This window comes from Rhinatrema bivittatum, unplaced genomic scaffold, assembly GCF_901001135.1.
Source record: "Rhinatrema bivittatum unplaced genomic scaffold, aRhiBiv1.1, whole genome shotgun sequence".
NCBI classification, from domain to species: Eukaryota; Metazoa; Chordata; class Amphibia; order Gymnophiona; family Rhinatrematidae; genus Rhinatrema; species Rhinatrema bivittatum.
In genome coordinates, this window is record NW_021820511.1 from 3,085 (window position 1) to 23,936 (window position 20,852).

The 20,852-nt window shown below is 39.5% G+C and overlaps 1 long non-coding RNA gene and 5 other non-coding genes across 6 annotated transcripts; all 6 read left to right on the plus strand.

Moving 5' to 3' along the window:
- The first annotated feature begins 1,005 nt into the window (after positions 1 to 1,005).
- Positions 1,006 to 1,100, plus strand: TRNAI-UAU. Its single transcript has 2 exons — positions 1,006 to 1,043; positions 1,065 to 1,100. It is a non-coding gene; the product is annotated as a tRNA-Ile (tRNA).
- A 9,461-nt stretch (positions 1,101 to 10,561) lies between these two features.
- Positions 10,562 to 10,656, plus strand: TRNAI-UAU. Its single transcript has 2 exons — positions 10,562 to 10,599; positions 10,621 to 10,656. It is a non-coding gene; the product is annotated as a tRNA-Ile (tRNA).
- Positions 10,657 to 11,046: 390 nt separating this feature from the next.
- On the plus strand, positions 11,047 to 20,780 carry LOC115081685. The gene is made up of 4 exons (XR_003853855.1): positions 11,047 to 12,308; positions 13,549 to 15,384; positions 16,626 to 18,461; positions 19,703 to 20,780. It is a non-coding gene; the product is annotated as an uncharacterized LOC115081685 (long non-coding RNA).
- On the plus strand, positions 13,638 to 13,732 carry TRNAI-UAU. The gene is made up of 2 exons: positions 13,638 to 13,675; positions 13,697 to 13,732. It is a non-coding gene; the product is annotated as a tRNA-Ile (tRNA).
- Positions 16,715 to 16,809, plus strand: TRNAI-UAU. Its single transcript has 2 exons — positions 16,715 to 16,752; positions 16,774 to 16,809. It is a non-coding gene; the product is annotated as a tRNA-Ile (tRNA).
- On the plus strand, positions 19,792 to 19,886 carry TRNAI-UAU. The gene is made up of 2 exons: positions 19,792 to 19,829; positions 19,851 to 19,886. It is a non-coding gene; the product is annotated as a tRNA-Ile (tRNA).
- Positions 20,781 to 20,852: the final 72 nt, after the last annotated feature.

The following is a 20,852-nucleotide window of genomic DNA, read 5'->3' on the forward strand; positions in this document are numbered from 1 at the left end:
ACATTAGATTCTTTTGTTATAGAGAAGATCAGGATTGATTAAGGAGGTTAAATTAGATATGTTTTGCTAGCCCTTGTTGAACAGCACTGGCTTCATCTATATTTTCCTAAATTCTGTACCTGCACAGGGACTGAAGAATAACAATGAATGTCTTTTTAAAGACATGCAACAATATTGACATGAATCTTACTAATGCTTCTCTACATGATATTACATTTTTTACGAAATGCAGCAATGCTGGGAATATAGAGATTATTTGTTATCCAGTGTCGAACAAGGTTGGATTTTTCTTCTTTGCTGTGTTTATCCAAAGGGTCTGAATATTAATAGGATTTTGTTTCATGAAAGAACATATTTGCTGCCATTACAATACTGTTTGCACCCATCTACAGCAAAGAATAAAAGGCACATAATACAATTATTAAACGGTTTTGCTTTCTTTACAAGAAAGGTCAGTGTTGATATTTTTGATTATTGCTAATGACTTCTGCTTGAATTGAGGGTTTGGTTTCTTTTTGATGTCACTCCTTATTGAAATATGAGATGCAGATCTTCACTTTGGATTTGATAATTTAAGGTGAAAATGTGTTCTGATTCATGCTTAGAATACTTTGGCCCAGCCATTGAATATAAAGGCTGTTCTATCCAGTGTCCTGCCATTCTAGAGATCTAAAATTGTGGAGGTACAATTGAAATCTTTGTTGAGCTAACAACATAATTCTATCTCATGAAAAGTGGGATAATTCAGCTTTCATTTTCTTTCAGTTCAGAATTTGAGGGCATAGCAGAACTTGGAATAAGTAGCTCTTGATTCCTGCATAGTCAAAGGTGTTCCAATTGCAGTTTTTCTTGATTGCCTATGTTTGAATTTTCCTATTGATAAGCTGAAATTGTATTTTTTCTCTTAACCTGACAGGCTGCTGATCTGGATCAGTAGCTGCATACAAGCCACGTTCAGCTATCTGAAAGCGTGGAATATAACTAAAGAAGAAAAGCTCTGCAAGGGCTCCAGTGGCGCAATTGGACAGCGCGTGGTACTTATAGAACAGTACTGACTATGGGATATGCTGAGGTTGTGAGTTCAAACCTCACCTGGAGCATCCCTTTATTCTTAAAAGTCTATGCAGGCAGAGGAGAAGAATCCAACAAAATGAAAATCTCCTAAAGAATAGAAATTGGAAAATGGTGTTCATAAAGACTGGAAAATCTGACATTGGTAAAAGCTAAACAGGAAACCTGGGTTCAAATCTCAAAGAGTGGTTTCCTTTAGGCATCACAGCAAAATCAATTGAAAATTTCATTCTCTGGCATCATGGGAATAGGCTGAAAGTGGGTAGACTCAGAAGTAATCTTAGGAAGTTTTTATTTCTACTGAGAATAGGGGATGCATGGAACAACCTCTCAGTAGATCAGATGGAGATCAAAACAGTATCTGAATTCATGATAGGATGGGATAAATACAGGCAATGTCTGAGGGAGAAATGGGAAATATAGAGCTAAATAATTAGGGTGGATGTGCAGACTAGACATGTGACAGGGTCTGCTACTACCATCATGTTTCTAAGGAAGTTTTCAAAAGCCACATTCCTAGTTTTTACTTATTCATATTGTGTGTATATATGTATCTATATTGCTGTGTGAGAAATGTGGTTAGCTATGCTGCTCTTGCATAGCAGTCTCCCCATGTGACTTCTGCATGGAAGGTCTCTTGCTCTAATCTGGACAGGAACATCTGGGACATTCACACTGTTTCCTAGCCATATATACGCTGCCCTCTACCTCTTTGAAAGTGCCCGCCTCTCTCCAGCACCCAATGTGGTCTGCAGCCACCACATTTCCTTCTACTCTTTCCCACTGCTTGCTCCCTCTGCTACTGGTGTTGGATTTGTCCAGAAAGTGCCTGTACCTGATGAGTGTTTTAATTTTGTGAGACACATGATATTGGAGTTAACATTCATACTTTATGAGCTATCTGAAATTTGTTTATTTTTTGAATTTAGTGTACTCTGTTTAAATGTTAAAGAGCACTGAATGTTATGTCACTGATAAAGGAATACAAATCTCAGCGGTAGCACTAAGAGACCAGGAAGGAAGCAAATTTATTATTCTTCTAATTTTCTGAATAGGCCACACACCAGCTCTTGAAAGAAATACTTGATAATGCTACATGTGTATGTCCTTTGAAGAATGAATAGGAGGAACTCAGCGTAGGCCTGCATTTCATCCTACTGTTCAAGCTTTCAGAACTAGAGGCACACTGTTGAAATTGCCAGAAAAGTACAGAAGAGAGTTTAGGGAAATGGTGGAGGAGACTTCTTAAAATCGACAAAGTGAAGGTCCTGGAGTGGCAGAACAATTTGCAGTAAAATGCAGAGAGTGCAGGGGTGGCTGCCACCTCTCTTCCTCATTTAATTTCAGAAAATTCCTTCCCTGAAGTCAAAAGTTTTCCATAATTATCTGTAATGCTCTGAATGGGTTATCGCAGGCATTTCTTAGGTCTCTCAACCACAGACCTGAACTATGCTAACACCCACTAAGCACCTTACAAGATTGCACTTTAACAGCTCACTACTATTTTTAGCAATTTCCTGTTTTGTATTTTGGGCTTTCAATTGGAGTTTTAGGTTTGGTAAATGAGAACGTCCAGGTATTCAACACGATTAGGTCTTGCTTGCTTATTCATCTGATTTTGGAAATAAAAATGTTCTCAAAAGAGGTGAATTCACAAACCTGCTGCCTATAACTCTCCAAGGTAAGGGAAATTTTAATTTAATTCCTGCACATATTGGTATACATTGGAGCATAATTTGAATAAAAAGTTGTCATAATGTGTTGTCATAACGATTCAGATTTATTATCAAGCAGTCCAGTGTTCTAGAATACTTCCAGAACTCTGATCCCACAGGCAATTTGTGCCTGCTTTAAATAAAGAAAAATATTCTGGAAGAATAAAGGAAAAATGAAAGAATGGAATTGTTGCTCATGTGAAAGATCTGTATCTGTCTTCAGCAGCATGATGCCCTTTCAACTTATGACTCTTTGGATTGAACAGCCTCTTCCAACAGACTACATTAGATTCTTTTGTTATAGAGAAGATCAGGATTGATTAAGGAGGTTAAATTAGATATGTTTTGCTAGCCCTTGTTGAACAGCACTGGCTTCATCTATATTTTCCTAAATTCTGTACCTGCACAGGGACTGAAGAATAACAATGAATGTGGAGTATTCTTTTTTTTTTTGTAATATTTATTTATTGGTTGATTAACAATGGAAATATAAACTTTAGTAACAGTCATAATGCACAAAACCATACCAAATTTTCCATACAAGAGATACCACATAGCATCTCATACAAACTTAGGGAACTGAGTATGTACGCACTCTCGTATCTTCACAAGAGACCTTGACCGGTTTAAATGTAGATGCGTAAACAAGCAATCCTATGATTGTATATACAAATACATCAACATAACCAGAAACAGTATTAACCATTGTATTAATGCTGTAAAGTAGGTTCGTTTCATTTTCTTCCCCTTTTTTTTTTTCTCCCTACCCCCCCCCCTCGTCCCTTCCCCCCTCCCGTCCTCCCCTAAGGCAGAAATACATACTGAAAAATTATTCCATTTTATGGACCTTTAGACTGGTATACAGTGCAAGTAGACCAAGACATGAAACACCCAAAAGTTTAAGGGTGTGAGGATAGAGCAGTAAATTTAGAGGCGTGAGGGTAAAGCAGTATAAGGGCACAAAAACATACATACAGGTGTCAAATATGTATCAGGTATGTAAATAAGGAGGAATGCTGTTATACCTGAGTCCCGACTGGGCGCTAGTACAATGGCCTTGGCAGGCTTGGGCATTTGGTATATATGCCACCCCATGAAGGATACGTGCAAAGCCCGCACTTGTAATGTATACTTCTTCAAGTATGACACTAAAATTTGCAGTTTCTAAGATAGGCTTCTAGTACGTAGTAGGCGATAGATGGTCCATTAATGGCTGCCAAATTCTATATATCAAATCTTTTCTTTTCTGTGAAGCATCCTGACAGATGATATATTCCATTGTGAATAGTTTTACTAGTAATTTGAACCACTGTTCAAAACAGGGACCTTCATCAGATACCCAACAAGCTAATATCGATTTTTTCCCCGTCATGCTTATCTTGTGTATGAATTTGAGATCATGCGTGCCAAGTTCACCCGTGTTCTGCCCAGCAATCCCAAACAACCACAACATGGGATCCATAGGTAAGAAGACCGAGAGCAATTGTCTACAGAAAAGTATTATTTTTGTCCAAAAGCTCTGAATGACCTCACAGGACCAAAAAGTGTGTAAATAAGATCCTACATCTCGCTTACATTTCTGACACATTGGGGTAAGAGTAATGCCAGCCTTGTGTGCCCAGTCTGGTGTCATATAGAACCGTCTTAGAAATTTAAATTGTAGTTCCCTAAATAAGATATTATCAGACCACTCTCGGATTTCTACAAAGCATTGCCTAAAAACCTTGTCCTCCATCTGAAACTCCGGCCACTGCTGCCACTTCAAGTAGATAGTAGTTGTAGCATCTTTTGCAAGTGAGCTACGTAGAGCCTTGCTGTATGCAGCAATGCTCGGCCTAATCTTATGTGTAGGCAGCACGATACCGTGTAATGCCCAAAACTGTGGGCTGAGGGATAATGATTGTCTCTGGTTTAGCAGAAAATGCTGTAATTGGAGATATGCAAAATAATCAGTAAATGGAAGAGAATGTTTTGTCTGTAAATCAGAAAAGGTATAAGCTTTCCCTGTGTCTTTCGAGAAACATTGAAAAATCCATACAAGCCCCTTAGCCTTCCATCTGTGAAACACTGACAACGAAGCAGCTGGGGGGAAAAGAGCATGATCACAAATAGTGAGAAGCGGTGTAATCTGGGTTGGTATCTGCATCTGAGAACAAAGAAAAGCCCACGCCTTCCTGCAGGCTTGGATGAGGGGTTGTGCTCCCATTTTTACCGGAAGTATAGCTCTAGGAACTTGAAGCAAAGGATTCATAGAATTCAGACCCCCCCACGCTTTTAAATACCCCTGTGGAGTGTAATAAGACGTATCTCTAAGTATATCCGTAATATGGCGTAGCAAACAAGCCAAGTTATACCATCTAAGGTTGGGACAACCCAGACCCCCTTTGTCCGTCGGTTGCATCAGCACTTGTAAAGAAATACGGGCCCGCCGACCCTTCCAAAGAAATTTCCTAAACAAGTAGTGTGCAGCTCTGCAATCGCGTCTTGTAATCCACAACGAGGACATTTGCATAATATATAGCCATCGTGGCAAGATCAGCATTTTCAGTAGCTGTATGCGTCCTGTTACCGAGATGGGTAACCCCTGCCATTTCTGAAGCTTATATGCTGTGTCCTGCAACAGAGGGTCTATATTTATTCTGTAAAAGTCAGCTATATCAGGAGGTATTTTTACACCTAAATATTTCATTGCTGTGGTGACCCACTTTAAAGGAAACGGACCCTGCCACGTTGGTTTAACTCTTCCCCCTACATCTAAAGCTTCTGACTTATCTTTATTGATACGTAGACCTGCAAAGGCCCCATATTCCTCTTGGAGAGCTAAGAGAGGACTTAGAGATTGCTGGGGGTTTGTCAGATAAATTAAAATGTCATCTGCGAATGCAGCAATTTTAAAAGTGTAGGGTCCTTCCCCTTGGCCTCTAATGACACTAGACCTGGCTATTTTCCTCAGAAGGGGATCTATCGCCAATATATATAGCAAGGGGGAGAGGGGACAACCTTGTCTCACCCCTCTATTGATAATGAAGCCTTCTGACTTAAAGCCATTTGCAACAATATGGGAGGTAGGGAGCTTATACAGCAGGTGTATGAAACTCAAGAAGTTCCCCCCCAACCCATACCGCTTCAATACTGAGAAAAGATAGGGCCAGGAAACCCTATCAAATGCCTTCTCGGAGTCAAATCCGATCGCCAAGGCACCCGTTTTCCCCATTGATGACAATGACATGGCAGAGAGAAGCTTGATAATATTAGCACAGGCCGGTCTGTTACGGACAAACCCCACCTGATGGTCAGAGATAAGATGTGGCAGCAGAGTGCCAAGACGATCCGCTAAGATTTTTGCTAGGATTTTCAAATCACAGTTTAGCAATGAAATAGGTCGGTAAGAAGCCGGAAGTAGGGGGTCTTTCCCGGGCTTGGGAAGTACTGTAATGTATGCTGAGTTAAAGTGGTCTGGGAGTACCTGCTTCTGGACCGCTTCATTAAAGAAAGTAGTTAGAGTAGGGGCTACTTGATGTTGCAGAATTTTATAGAAATCAAATGAAAACCCATCAGGGCCTGGGGCCTTCCCCCTCTTGCTAGTAGAGATAGCTGCCAATACCTCCAATGGTATTATAGGTCTATTCAAAAAGGAGAGTTGAGTGGTGGAAAGAACAGGTAACGATATGTTTTTAAAGAAAGCGTCCTCCTCTTTCTCCCCACCTGTAACATCATCTGTATACAGTGTCTCGTAAAAGAGGCGAAAAACCTCACTGATTTCCCTTCGTGTGGTGACTATCTGCCCCTTGCCGTTTCTCATTGATGGAATATAGGTCTTCCCTTTCTGGACACGTACTAAGTTAGCCATGTGTTTCCCCGCTTTATTCCCAAATTTAAAGAAATTCCTCTCGGCTACTTGGAATGCTTTCTGTGCTCTCTGGTGTAAAACACAGGTAAGATCTTTTAAGGTCTTAAAATACTCCTTTTGAATTTGTGGAGTAGGATGCTTAGCCAACTCTTTTTTAAGCTTTCCTAGCGCGTCTTCTTTAAGTAATATCTGGGAATTTAGCCGCTTCTTTCGAGCGACTACGTAAGATATAATTTCGCCTCTTAACACCGCCTTAGCTGCCTCCCAATAAAGCTGTGGGTCTGAAACGTGCTGGGCATTGTTGTGATCATATTCCTCCCATTTTTTGGCAAGATATGTCTGAAACTCTCTATCCATGCTAAGTGAGTTTGGAAACCGCCAGAACCTTTCTTCCGGCTCCCATTTCTGAAATTGTAACTCCACCCAGATAACCGCATGATCAGAGATACTTTGCGAGCCGATCACGGCCTTGTTGAGCATGTGAAATCCATCTTTGGGAATGAGAATGTAGTCTATCCTAGATAGAGAGACATGAGCCCTTGACACGTGTGTGAAATCTTTTTCTGTAGGGTGCAAAGTGCGCCAGGAATCAAGCAGTGAAAATTCAGAGCAAAGAAATGGGACACCCTTCCCCTCCCATTTGCTAGCATATGGACCAGGAGGAGTCTTGTCCACACTGGGGTCTGCTGGTAAATTAAAGTCCCCTGCCACCAATACATAGCCTTTAGCATGAGCCACCAATTGAGAAAGAATATACGTATAAAATACATGCGAGTAAGCGTTAGGGCCATAGAGACAACATATAGTAACTTCCTTGCCATTAAGTGAGCCCACTACCATCACCATTCTGCCCTCCTGATCATGAATGAGATTTGTTAAAGAAAAAGAGGCACTCCTGTGTATCAATATGGCCACCCCCCTTTTTTTTCCCTGTGCCGGTGTATAATAACAGGCTCCCACCCAGTCACGTTTCAGTTTTTGGCTTTCAAGTGCTGTAAGGTGTGTTTCCTGAATGCACGCAATCGTGGGGTGACAAGACCTAAGATGTTTTAGTACTTGATAGCGCTTTACTGGGGACCCCAAACCATTTACGTTCCACGAAATGATTCTAGTATTTCCCGCCATCTATAGTCATCAAAAACTCATCTCCCAGATACCTATAGGTAAAGTAATGCACACCTCTTGAAGAATTGTACCAACTCTCCCATGTCTCACACACCGCCTCCTCCGTTTCTAGCGATCTGAGGTTTATTGTGTCTTTAATCCAGCCTTCTCCCCCAAGCTTTTGTGTCCCATGTATAATGCTGTTGTTAGAAAACCCCATATATCTATATAGAGATGCCCATGTTACCCATAACCAGCCTATCCTCATGTCTCCTGAAACTGCCTTTCCCCATATTCTCTGCGTTTCAATATCCCGTTGATGTACCCTGTCTCCCCTCCCCCAAATCCCCGTCCTCTCCCTCCCTCCTCCCCTTATCCCGAGAGAATTACTAACCACCACCATTCTCATTACCCCGTCTAGGGGTAGAGAGCACGTTATGATGTGATCGGGTGCTTCGCTCCCCCCTTCTTTTCTTTTTTTTTTTTTTACATACATTCAAAATAAACAACTAACTGTCGTCAGTTTATCCGTTCTCCTCCAAACCGAAAAATATACTGTAACAGCCAGAAAGGAAAAAAAAAGAAAAAAGAATGTAAACCCCATTATTCTCAAGACAGTAGACAGACAGTGGGAGAGTAGACAGCAAAAAACATTCACCAAATAATGTCTCAGAGTACCAGTGTCTCTGCCTTCAGTGTCAGCCACTCCACATGCAACGAATGAGCCATTTTCCCGCCGCAGCCGGGCTTATGCCTGCAAAGTCTCTTCTTAATCAAGTGCGTCTAAACAAGTAACGCAGTGAAAATCTTACCGACCAAAACGGCATTGAAGATTGAAAAGCCGGAATGTCTACAGCCGAATGACTTGAGTTGTTTCTAACAACTTGCCGCTTACTCCGTAGATGGAATTTTGCCGCCATCTGCCGCATCAAACAGTCGCTCTGAAGACAAAATGGCCGCCAGCCTGTTTTCAGTTTACCCCAGCTTCTTGTCCACGAATTTTCGCGCCTCTTCTGGCTCTTCAAAGGTAGAAACTTGATTGTCGTGCCATATTTTTAGCTTCGCTGGAAACTGGAGGGTAAATCGCACTTGTTTTTCGTAGAGCCGAGAACATATGGGGGAGAAACTGCGCCTCAAGCCGGAAACTTTCGCTGAATAATCCTGAAAGATTTTGACTTTTTTCCCCTCATAGGTAAGATCCGGGATTTTCCTGTAGGCTTGCATCAGCATTTGTTTATGAGCAAAGTTTAGTAGCTTCGCGATTACCAGCCTAGGGCGACCTTCTCCCTCCTTACGCTGCCCTAAACGGTGAGCCCTCTCCACTTTGAAATTGGGGGCTATATCGGGCACATGAAGCGCATCTGGCAGCCAGCTTTCAAGGAAGTTCCCCAGATTGCTTTCTAACAGTGTCTCAGGTAATCCCATCAAACGTATATTTGACCTTCGCGCTCTATTTTCCAAGTCATCAATTTTGGTAGACTGTGATTCTACCTGCTTTTCAAGCGCTAAGATTTTGCCTGTGAGGGAGAGGTTATCATCTTCCACAAGGCCTACTCTCCCTTCCAATTGCTCGAATCTTGGATTTATCTCGTCAAGCGCCATACGGACTTCGGAAATTTGCGTCGAGATGGTGGCTAGTTTTAAATCGAGTGCTTCCATTAATAAGGCTTTGATGTTTTCTGCCACCATTGGTGTTAAAGTCAACTGCTCTGCCGGTGTCTCAGGCGACGCCATTTTGGGGTCAGCCGTTTTCGATTTCTCCTTCTCCTTCTTTCCCGTTCGAATGGGCATTCCGGGTGAGGAGCGATTCATATAATAGGTGATGGACATGTACCTTTGCTTCCCCGAATTTGCCGAGGTTATTGTTGCCGGTAAAATATCGGGATGCAGGCGAGGTTAGAGCGAAGCACCCGGAGCTCTCCTATACACAACCACCCTCGCTCATCACATCACGTGGTCGGAGTATTCTTTTTAAAGACAAGCAACAATATTGACATGAATCTTACTAATGCTTCTCTACATGATATTACATTTTTTACGAAATGCAGCAATGCTGGGAATATAGAGATTATTTGTTATCCAGTGTCGAACAAGGTTGGATTTTTCTTCTTTGGTGTGTTTATCCAAAGGGTCTGAATATTAATAGGATTTTGTTTCATGAAAGAACATATTTGCTGCCATTACAATATTGTTTGCACCCATCTACAGCAAAGAATAAAAGGCACATAATACAATTATTAAACGGTTTTGCTTTCTTTACAAGAAAGGTCAGTGTTGATATTTTTGATTATTGCTAATGACTTCTGGTTGAATTGAGGGTTTGGTTTCTTTTTGATGTCACTCCTTATTGAAATATGAGATGCAGATCTTCACTTTGGATTTGATAATTTAAGGTGAAAATGTGTTCTGATTCATGCTTAGAATTCTTTGGCCCAGCCATTGAATATAAAGGCTGTTCTATCCAGTGTCCTGCCATTCTAGAGATCTAAAATTTTGGAGGTACAATTGAAATCTTTGTTGAGCTAACAACATAATTCTATCTCATGAAAAGTGGGATAATTCAGCTTTCATTTTCTTTCAGTTCAGAATTTGAGGGCATAGCAGAACTTGGAATAAGTAGCTCTTGATTCCTGCATAGTCAAAGGTGTTCCAATTGCAGTTTTTCTTGATTGCCTATGTTTGAATTTTCCTATTGATAAGCTGAAATTGTATTTTTTCTCTTAACCTGACAGGCTGCTGATCTGGATCAGTAGCTGCATACAAGCCACGTTCAGCTATCTGAAAGCGTGGAATATAACTAAAGAAGAAAAGCTCTGCAAGGGCTCCAGTGGCGCAATTGGACAGCGCGTGGTACTTATAGGACAGTACTGACTATGGGATATGCTGAGGTTGTGAGTTCAAACCTCACCTGGAGCATCCCTTTATTCTTAAAAGTCTATGCAGGCAGAGGAGAAGAATCCAACAAAATGAAAATCTCCTAAAGAATAGAAATTGGAAAATGGTGTTCATAAAGACTGGAAAATCTGACATTGGTAAAAGCTAAACAGGAAACCTGGGTTCAAATCTCAAAGAGTGGTTTCCTTTAGGCATCACAGCAAAATCAATTTAAAATTTCATTCTCTGGCATCATGGGAATAGGCTGAAAGTGGGTAGACTCAGAAGTAATCTTAGGAAGTTTTTATTTCTACTGAGAATAGGGGATGCATGGAACAACCTCTCAGTAGATGAGATGGAGATCAAAACAGTATCTGAATTCATGATAGGATGGGTTAAATACAGGCAATCTCTGAGGGAGAAATGGGAAATATAGAGCTAAATAATTAGGGTGGATGTGCAGACTAGACATGTGACAGGGTCTGCTACTACCATCATGTTTCTAAGGAAGTTTTCAAAAGCCACATTCCTAGTTTTTACTTATTCATATTGTGTGTATATATGTATCTATATTGCTGTGTGAGAAATGTGGTTAGCTATGCTGCTCTTGCATAGCAGTCGCCCCATGTGACTTCTGCATGGAAGGTCTCTTGCTCTAATCTGGACAGGAACATCTGGGACATTCACACTGTTTCCTAGCCATATATACGCTGCCCTCTACCTCTTTGAAAGTGCCCGCCTCTCTCCAGCACCCAATGTGGTCTGCAGCCACCACATTTCCTTCTACTCTTTCCCATTGCTTGCTCCCTCTGCTACTGGTGTTGGATTTGTCCAGAAAGTGCCTGTACCTGATGAATGTTTTAATTTTGTGAGACACATGATATTGGAGTTAACATTCATACTTTATGAGCTATCTGAAATTTGTTTATTTTTTGAATTTAGTGTACTCTGTTTAAATGTTAAAGAGCACTGAATGTTATGTCACTGATAAAGGAATACAAATCTCAGCGGTAGCACTAAGAGACCAGGAAGGAAGCAAATTTATTATTCTTCTAATTTTCTGAATAGGCCACACACCAGCTCTTGAAAGAAATACTTGATAATGCTACATGTGTATGTCCTTTGAAGAATGAATAGGAGGAACTCAGCGTAGGCCTGCATTTCATCCTACTGTTCAAGCTTTCAGAACTAGAGGCACACTGTTGAAATTGCCAGAAAAGTACAGAAGAGAGTTTAGGGAAATGGTGGAGGAGACTTCTTAAAATCGACAAAGTGAAGGTCCTGGAGTGGCAGAACAATTTGCAGTAAAATGCAGAGAGTGCAGGGGTGGCTGCCACCTCTCTTCCTCATTTAATTTCAGAAAATTCCTTCCCTGAAGTCAAAAGTTTTCCATAATTATCTGTAATGCTCTGAATGGGTTATCGCAGGCATTTCTTAGGTCTCTCAACCACAGACCTGAACTATGCTAACACCCACTAAGCACCTTACAAGATTGCACTTTAACAGCTCACTACTATTTTTAGCAATTTCCTGTTTTGTATTTTGGGCTTTCAATTGGAGTTTTAGGTTTGGTAAATGAGAACGTCCAGGTATTCAACACGATTAGGTCTTGCTTGCTTATTCATCTGATTTTGGAAATAAAAATGTTCTCAAAAGAGGTGAATTCACAAACCTGCTGCCTATAACTCTCCAAGGTAAGGGAAATTTTAATTTAATTCCTGCACATATTGGTATACATTGGAGCATAATTTGAATAAAAAGTTGTCATAATGTGTTGTCATAACGATTCAGATTTATTATCAAGCAGTCCAGTGTTCTAGAATACTTCCAGAACTCTGATCCCACAGGCAATTTGTGCCTGGTTTAAATAAAGAAAAATATTCTGGAAGAATAAAAGAAAAACGAAAGAATGGAATTGTTGCTCATGTGAAAGATCTGTATCTGTCTTCAGCAGCATGATGCCCTTTCAACTTATGACTCTTTGGATTGAACAGCCTCTTCCAACAGACTACATTAGATTCTTTTGTTATAGAGAAGATCAGGATTGATTAAGGAGGTTAAATTAGATATGTTTTGCTAGCCCTTGTTGAACAGCACTGGCTTCATCTATATTTTCCTAAATTCTGTACCTGCACAGGGACTGAAGAATAACAATGAATGTGGAGTATTCTTTTTAAAGACAAGCAACAATATTGACATGAATCTTACTAATGCTTCTCTACATGATATTACATTTTTTACGAAATGCAGCAATGCTGGGAATATAGAGATTATTTGTTATCCAGTGTCGAACAAGGTTGGATTTTTCTTCTTTGGTGTGTTTATCCAAAGGGTCTGAATATTAATAGGATTTTGTTTCATGAAAGAACATATTTGCTGCCATTACAATATTGTTTGCACCCATCTACAGCAAAGAATAAAAGGCACATAATACAATTATTAAACGGTTTTGCTTTCTTTACAAGAAAGGTCAGTGTTGATATTTTTGATTATTGCTAATGACTTCTGGTTGAATTGAGGGTTTGGTTTCTTTTTGATGTCACTCCTTATTGAAATATGAGATGCAGATCTTCACTTTGGATTTGATAATTTAAGGTGAAAATGTGTTCTGATTCATGCTTAGAATTCTTTGGCCCAGCCATTGAATATAAAGGCTGTTCTATCCAGTGTCCTGCCATTCTAGAGATCTAAAATTGTGGCGGTACAATTGAAATCTTTGTTGAGCTAACAACATAATTCTATCTCATGAAAAGTGGGATAATTCAGCTTTCATTTTCTTTCAGTTCAGAATTTGAGGGCATAGCAGAACTTGGAATAAGTAGCTCTTGATTCCTGCATAGTCAAAGGTGTTCCAATTGCAGTTTTTCTTGATTGCCTATGTTTGAATTTTCCTATTGATAAGCTGAAATTGTATTTTTTCTCTTAACCTGACAGGCTGCTGATCTGGATCAGTAGCTGCATACAAGCCACGTTCAGCTATCTGAAAGCGTGGAATATAACTAAAGAAGAAAAGGTCTGCAAGGGCTCCAGTGGCGCAATTGGACAGCGCGTGGTACTTATAGGACAGTACTGACTATGGGATATGCTGAGGTTGTGAGTTCAAACCTCACCTGGAGCATCCCTTTATTCTTAAAAGTCTATGCAGGCAGAGGAGAAGAATCCAACAAAATGAAAATCTCCTAAAGAATAGAAATTGGAAAATGGTGTTCATAAAGACTGGAAAATCTGACATTGGTAAAAGCTAAACAGGAAACCTGGGTTCAAATCTCAAAGAGTGGTTTCCTTTAGGCATCACAGCAAAATCAATTGAAAATTTCATTCTCTGGCATCATGGGAATAGGCTGAAAGTGGGTAGACTCAGAAGTAATCTTAGGAAGTTTTTATTTCTACTGAGAATAGGGGATGCATGGAACAACCTCTCAGTAGATCAGATGGAGATCAAAACAGTATCTGAATTCATGATAGGATGGGATAAATACAGGCAATGTCTGAGGGAGAAATGGGAAATATAGAGCTAAATAATTAGGGTGGATGTGCAGACTAGACATGTGACAGGGTCTGCTACTACCATCATGTTTCTATGGAAGTTTTCAAAAGCCACATTCCTAGTTTTTACTTATTCATATTGTGTGTATATATGTATCTATATTGCTGTGTGAGAAATGTGGTTAGCTATGCTGCTCTTGCATAGCAGTCGCCCCATGTGACTTCTGCATGGAAGGTCTCTTGCTCTAATCTGGACAGGAACATCTGGGACATTCACACTGTTTCCTAGCCATATATACGCTGCCCTCTACCTCTTTGAAAGTGCCCGCCTCTCTCCAGCACCCAATGTGGTCTGCAGCCACCACATTTCCTTCTACTCTTTCCCATTGCTTGCTCCCTCTGCTACTGGTGTTGGATTTGTCCAGAAAGTGCCTGTACCTGATGAATGTTTTAATTTTGTGAGACACATGATATTGGAGTTAACATTCATACTTTATGAGCTATCTGAAATTTGTTTATTTTTTGAATTTAGTGTACTCTGTTTAAATGTTAAAGAGCACTGAATGTTATGTCACTGATAAAGGAATACAAATCTCAGCGGTAGCACTAAGAGACCAGGAAGGAAGCAAATTTATTATTCTTCTAATTTTCTGAATAGGCCACACACCAGCTCTTGAAAGAAATACTTGATAATGCTACATGTGTATGTCCTTTGAAGAATGAATAGGAGGAACTCAGCGTAGGCCTGCATTTCATCCTACTGTTCAAGCTTTCAGAACTAGAGGCACACTGTTGAAATTGCCAGAAAAGTACAGAAGAGAGTTTAGGGAAATGGTGGAGGAGACTTCTTAAAATCGACAAAGTGAAGGTCCTGGAGTGGCAGAACAATTTGCAGTAAAATGCAGAGAGTGCAGGGGTGGCTGCCACCTCTCTTCCTCATTTAATTTCAGAAAATTCCTTCCCTGAAGTCAAAAGTTTTCCATAATTATCTGTAATGCTCTGAATGGGTTATCGCAGGCATTTCTTAGGTCTCTCAACCACAGACCTGAACTATGCTAACACCCACTAAGCACCTTACAAGATTGCACTTTAACAGCTCACTACTATTTTTAGCAATTTCCTGTTTTGTATTTTGGGCTTTCAATTGGAGTTTTAGGTTTGGTAAATGAGAACGTCCAGGTATTCAACACGATTAGGTCTTGCTTGCTTATTCATCTGATTTTGGAAATAAAAATGTTCTCAAAAGAGGTGAATTCACAAACCTGCTGCCTATAACTCTCCAAGGTAAGGGAAATTTTAATTTAATTCCTGCACATATTGGTATACATTGGAGCATAATTTGAATAAAAAGTTGTCATAATGTGTTGTCATAACGATTCAGATTTATTATCAAGCAGTCCAGTGTTCTAGAATACTTCCAGAACTCTGATCCCACAGGCAATTTGTGCCTGGTTTAAATAAAGAAAAATATTCTGGAAGAATAAAAGAAAAAACGAAAGAATGGAATTGTTGCTCATGTGAAAGATCTGTATCTGTCTTCAGCAGCATGATGCCCTTTCAACTTATGACTCTTTGGATTGAACAGCCTCTTCCAACAGACTACATTAGATTCTTTTGTTATAGAGAAGATCAGGATTGATTAAGGAGGTTAAATTAGATATGTTTTGCTAGCCCTTGTTGAACAGCACTGGCTTCATCTATATTTTCCTAAATTCTGTACCTGCACAGGGACTGAAGAATAACAATGAATGTGGAGTATTCTTTTTAAAGACAAGCAACAATATTGACATGAATCTTACTAATGCTTCTCTACATGATATTACATTTTTTACGAAATGCAGCAATGCTGGGAATATAGAGATTATTTGTTATCCAGTGTCGAACAAGGTTGGATTTTTCTTCTTTGGTGTGTTTATCCAAAGGGTCTGAATATTAATAGGATTTTGTTTCATGAAAGAACATATTTGCTGCCATTACAATATTGTTTGCACCCATCTACAGCAAAGAATAAAAGGCACATAATACAATTATTAAACGGTTTTGCTTTCTTTACAAGAAAGGTCAGTGTTGATATTTTTGATTATTGCTAATGACTTCTGGTTGAATTGAGGGTTTGGTTTCTTTTTGATGTCACTCCTTATTGAAATATGAGATGCAGATCTTCACTTTGGATTTGATAATTTAAGGTGAAAATGTGTTCTGATTCATGCTTAGAATTCTTTGGCCCAGCCATTGAATATAAAGGCTGTTCTATCCAGTGTCCTGCCATTCTAGAGATCTAAAATTTTGGAGGTACAATTGAAATCTTTGTTGAGCTAACAACATAATTCTATCTCATGAAAAGTGGGATAATTCAGCTTTCATTTTCTTTCAGTTCAGAATTTGAGGGCATAGCAGAACTTGGAATAAGTAGCTCTTGATTCCTGCATAGTCAAAGGTGTTCCAATTGCAGTTTTTCTTGATTGCCTATGTTTGAATTTTCCTATTGATAAGCTGAAATTGTATTTTTTCTCTTAACCTGACAGGCTGCTGATCTGGATCAGTAGCTGCATACAAGCCACGTTCAGCTATCTGAAAGCGTGGAATATAACTAAAGAAGAAAAGGTCTGCAAGGGCTCCAGTGGCGCAATTGGACAGCGCGTGGTACTTATAGGACAGTACTGACTATGGGATATGCTGAGGTTGTGAGTTCAAACCTCACCTGGAGCATCCCTTTATTCTTAAAAGTCTATGCAGGCAGAGGAGAAGAATCCAACAAAATGAAAATCTCCTAAAGAATAGAAATTGGAAAATGGTGTTCATAAAGACTGGAAAATCTGACATTGGTAAAAGCTAAACAGGAAACCTGGGTTCAAATCTCAAAGAGTGGTTTCCTTTAGGCATCACAGCAAAATCAATTGAAAATTTCATTCTCTGGCATCATGGGAATAGGCTGAAAGTGGGTAGACTCAGAAGTAATCTTAGGAAGTTTTTATTTCTACTGAGAATAGGGGATGCATGGAACAACCTCTCAGTAGATCAGATGGAGATCAAAACAGTATCTGAATTCATGATAGGATGGGATAAATACAGGCAATGTCTGAGGGAGAAATGGGAAATATAGAGCTAAATAATTAGGGTGGATGTGCAGACTAGACATGTGACAGGGTCTGCTACTACCATCATGTTTCTAAGGAAGTTTTCAAAAGCCACATTCCTAGTTTTTACTTATTCATATTGTGTGTATATATGTATCTATATTGCTGTGTGAGAAATGTGGTTAGCTATGCTGCTCTTGCATAGCAGTCGCCCCATGTGACTTCTGCATGGAAGGTCTCTTGCTCTAATCTGGACAGGAACATCTGGGACATTCACACTGTTTCCTAGCCATATATACGCTGCCCTCTACCTCTTTGAAAGTGCCCGCCTCTCTCCAGCACCCAATGTGGTCTGCAGCCACCACATTTCCTTCTACTCTTTCCCATTGCTTGCTCCCTCTGCTACTGGTGTTGGATTTGTCCAGAAAGTGCCTGTACCTGATGAATGTTTTAATTTTGTGAGACACATGATATTGGAGTTAACATTCATACTTTATGAGCTATCTGAAATTTGTTTATTTTTTGAATTTAGTGTACTCTGTTTAAATGTTAAAGAGCACTGAATGTTATGTCACTGATAAAGGAATACAAATCTCAGCGGTAGCACTAAGAGACCAGGAAGGAAGCAAATTTATTATTCTTCTAATTTTCTGAATAGGCCACACACCAGCTCTTGAAAGAAATACTTGATAATGCTACATGTGTATGTCCTTTGAAGAATGAATAGGAGGAACTCAGCGTAGGCCTGCATTTCATCCTACTGTTCAAGCTTTCAGAACTAGAGGCACACTGTTGAAATTGCCAGAAAAGTACAGAAGAGAGTTTAGGGAAATGGTGGAGGAGACTTCTTAAAATCGACAAAGTGAAGGTCCTGGAGTGGCAGAACAATTTGCAGTAAAATGCAGAGAGTGCAGGGGTGGCTGCCACCTCTCTTCCTCATTTAATTTCAGAAAATTCCTTCCCTGAAGTCAAAAGTTTTCCATAATTATCTGTAATGCTCTGAATGGGTTATCGCAGGCATTTCTTAGGTCTCTCAACCACAGACCTGAACTATGCTAACACCCACTAAGCACCTTACAAGATTGCACTTTAACAGCTCACTACTATTTTTAGCAATTTCCTGTTTTGTATTTTGGGCTTTCAATTGGAGTTTTAGGTTTGGTAAATGAGAACGTCCAGGTATTCAACACGATTAGGTCTTGCTTGCTTATTCATCTGATTTTGGAAATAAAAATGTTCTCAAAAGAGGTGAATTCACAAACCTGCTGCCTATAACTCTCCAAGGTAAGGGAAATTTTAATTTAATTCCTGCACATATTGGTATACATTGGAGCATAATTTGAATAAAAAGTTGTCATAATGTGTTGTCATAACGATTCAGATTTATTATCAAGCAGTCCAGTGTTCTAGAATACTTCCAGAACTCTGATCCCACAGGCAATTTGTGCCTGGTTTAAATAAAGAAAAATATTCTGGAAGAATAAAAGAAAAAATGAAAGAATGGAATTGTTGCTCATGTGAAAGATCTGTATCTGTCTTCAGCAGCATGATGCCCTTTCAACTTATGACTCTTTGGATTGAACAGCCTCTTCCAACAGACTACATTAGATTCTTTTGTTATAGAGAAGATCAGGATTGATTAAGGAGGTTAAATTAGATATGTTTTGCTAGCCCTTGTTGAACAGCACTGGCTTCATCTATATTTTCCTAAATTCTGTACCTGCACAGGGACTGAAGAATAACAATGAATGTGGAGTATTCTTTTTAAAGACAAGCAACAATATTGACATGAATCTTACTAATGCTTCTCTACATGATATTACATTTTTTACGAAATGCAGCAATGCTGGGAATATAGAGATTATTTGTTATCCAGTGTCGAACAAGGTTGGATTTTTCTTCTTTGGTGTGTTTATCCAAAGGGTCTGAATATTAATAGGATTTTGTTTCATGAAAGAACATATTTGCTGCCATTACAATATTGTTTGCACCCATCTACAGCAAAGAATAAAAGGCACATAATACAATTATTAAACGGTTTTGCTTTCTTTACAAGAAAGGTCAGTGTTGATATTTTTGATTATTGCTAATGACTTCTGGTTGAATTGAGGGTTTGGTTTCTTTTTGATGTCACTCCTTATTGAAATATGAGATGCAGATCTTCACTTTGGATTTGATAATTTAAGGTGAAAATGTGTTCTGATTCATGCTTAGAATTCTTTGGCCCAGCCATTGAATATAAAGGCTGTTCTATCCAGTGTCCTGCCATTCTAGAGATCTAAAATTGTGGAGGTACAATTGAAATCTTTGTTGAGCTAACAACATAATTCTATCTCATGAAAAGTGGGATAATTCAGCTTTCATTTTCTTTCAGTTCAGAATTTGAGGGCATAGCAGAACTTGGAATAAGTAGCTCTTGATTCCTGCATAGTCAAAGGTGTTCCAATTGCAGTTTTTCTTGATTGCCTATGTTTGAATTTTCCTATTGATAAGCTGAAATTGTATTTTTTCTCTTAACCTGACAGGCTGCTGATCTGGATCAGTAGCTGCATACAAGCCACGTTCAGCTATCTGAAAGCGTGGAATATAACTAAAGAAGAAAAGCTCTGCAAGGGCTCCAGTGGCGCAATTGGACAGCGCGTGGTACTTATAGGACAGTACTGACTATGGGATATGCTGAGGTTGTGAGTTCAAACCTCACCTGGAGCATCCCTTTATTCTTAAAAGTCTATGCAGGCAGAGGAGAAGAATCCAACAAAATGAAAATCTCCTAAAGAATAGAAATTGGAAAATGGTGTTCATAAAGACTGGAAAATCTGACATTGGTAAAAGCTAAACAGGAAACCTGGGTTCAAATCTCAAAGAGTGGTTTCCTTTAGGCATCACAGCAAAATCAATTGAAAATTTCATTCTCTGGCATCATGGGAATAGGCTGAAAGTGGGTAGACTCAGAAGTAATCTTAGGAAGTTTTTATTTCTACTGAGAATAGGGGATGCATGGAACAACCTCTCAGTAGATGAGATGGAGATCAAAACAGTATCTGAATTCATGATAGGATGGGATAAATACAGGCAATGTCTGAGGGAGAAATGGGAAATATAGAGCTAAATAATTAGGGTGGATGTGCAGACTAGACATGTGACAGGGTCTGCTACTACCATCATGTTTCTAAGGAAGTTTTCAAAAGCCACATTCCTAGTTTTTACTTATTCATATTGTGTGTATATATGTATCTATATTGCTGTGTGAGAAATGTGGTTAGCTATGCTGCTCTTGCATAGCAGTCGCCCCATGTGACTTCTGCATGGAAGGTCTCTTGCTCTAATCTGGACAGGAACATCTGGGACATTCACACTGTTTCCTAGCCATATATACGCTGCCCTCTACCTCTTTGAAAGTGCCCTCCTCTCTCCAGCACCCAATGTGGTCTGCAGCCACCACATTTCCTTCTACTCTTTCCCATTGCTTGCTCCCTCTGCTACTGGTGTTGGATTTGTCCAGAAAGTGCCTGTACCTGATGAATGTTTTAATTTTGTGAGACACATGATATTGGAGTTAACATTCATACTTTATGAGCTATCTGAAATTTGTTTATTTTTTGAATTTAGTGTACTCTGTTTAAATGTTAAAGAGCACTGAATGCCATGTCACTGATAAAGGAATACAAATCTAAG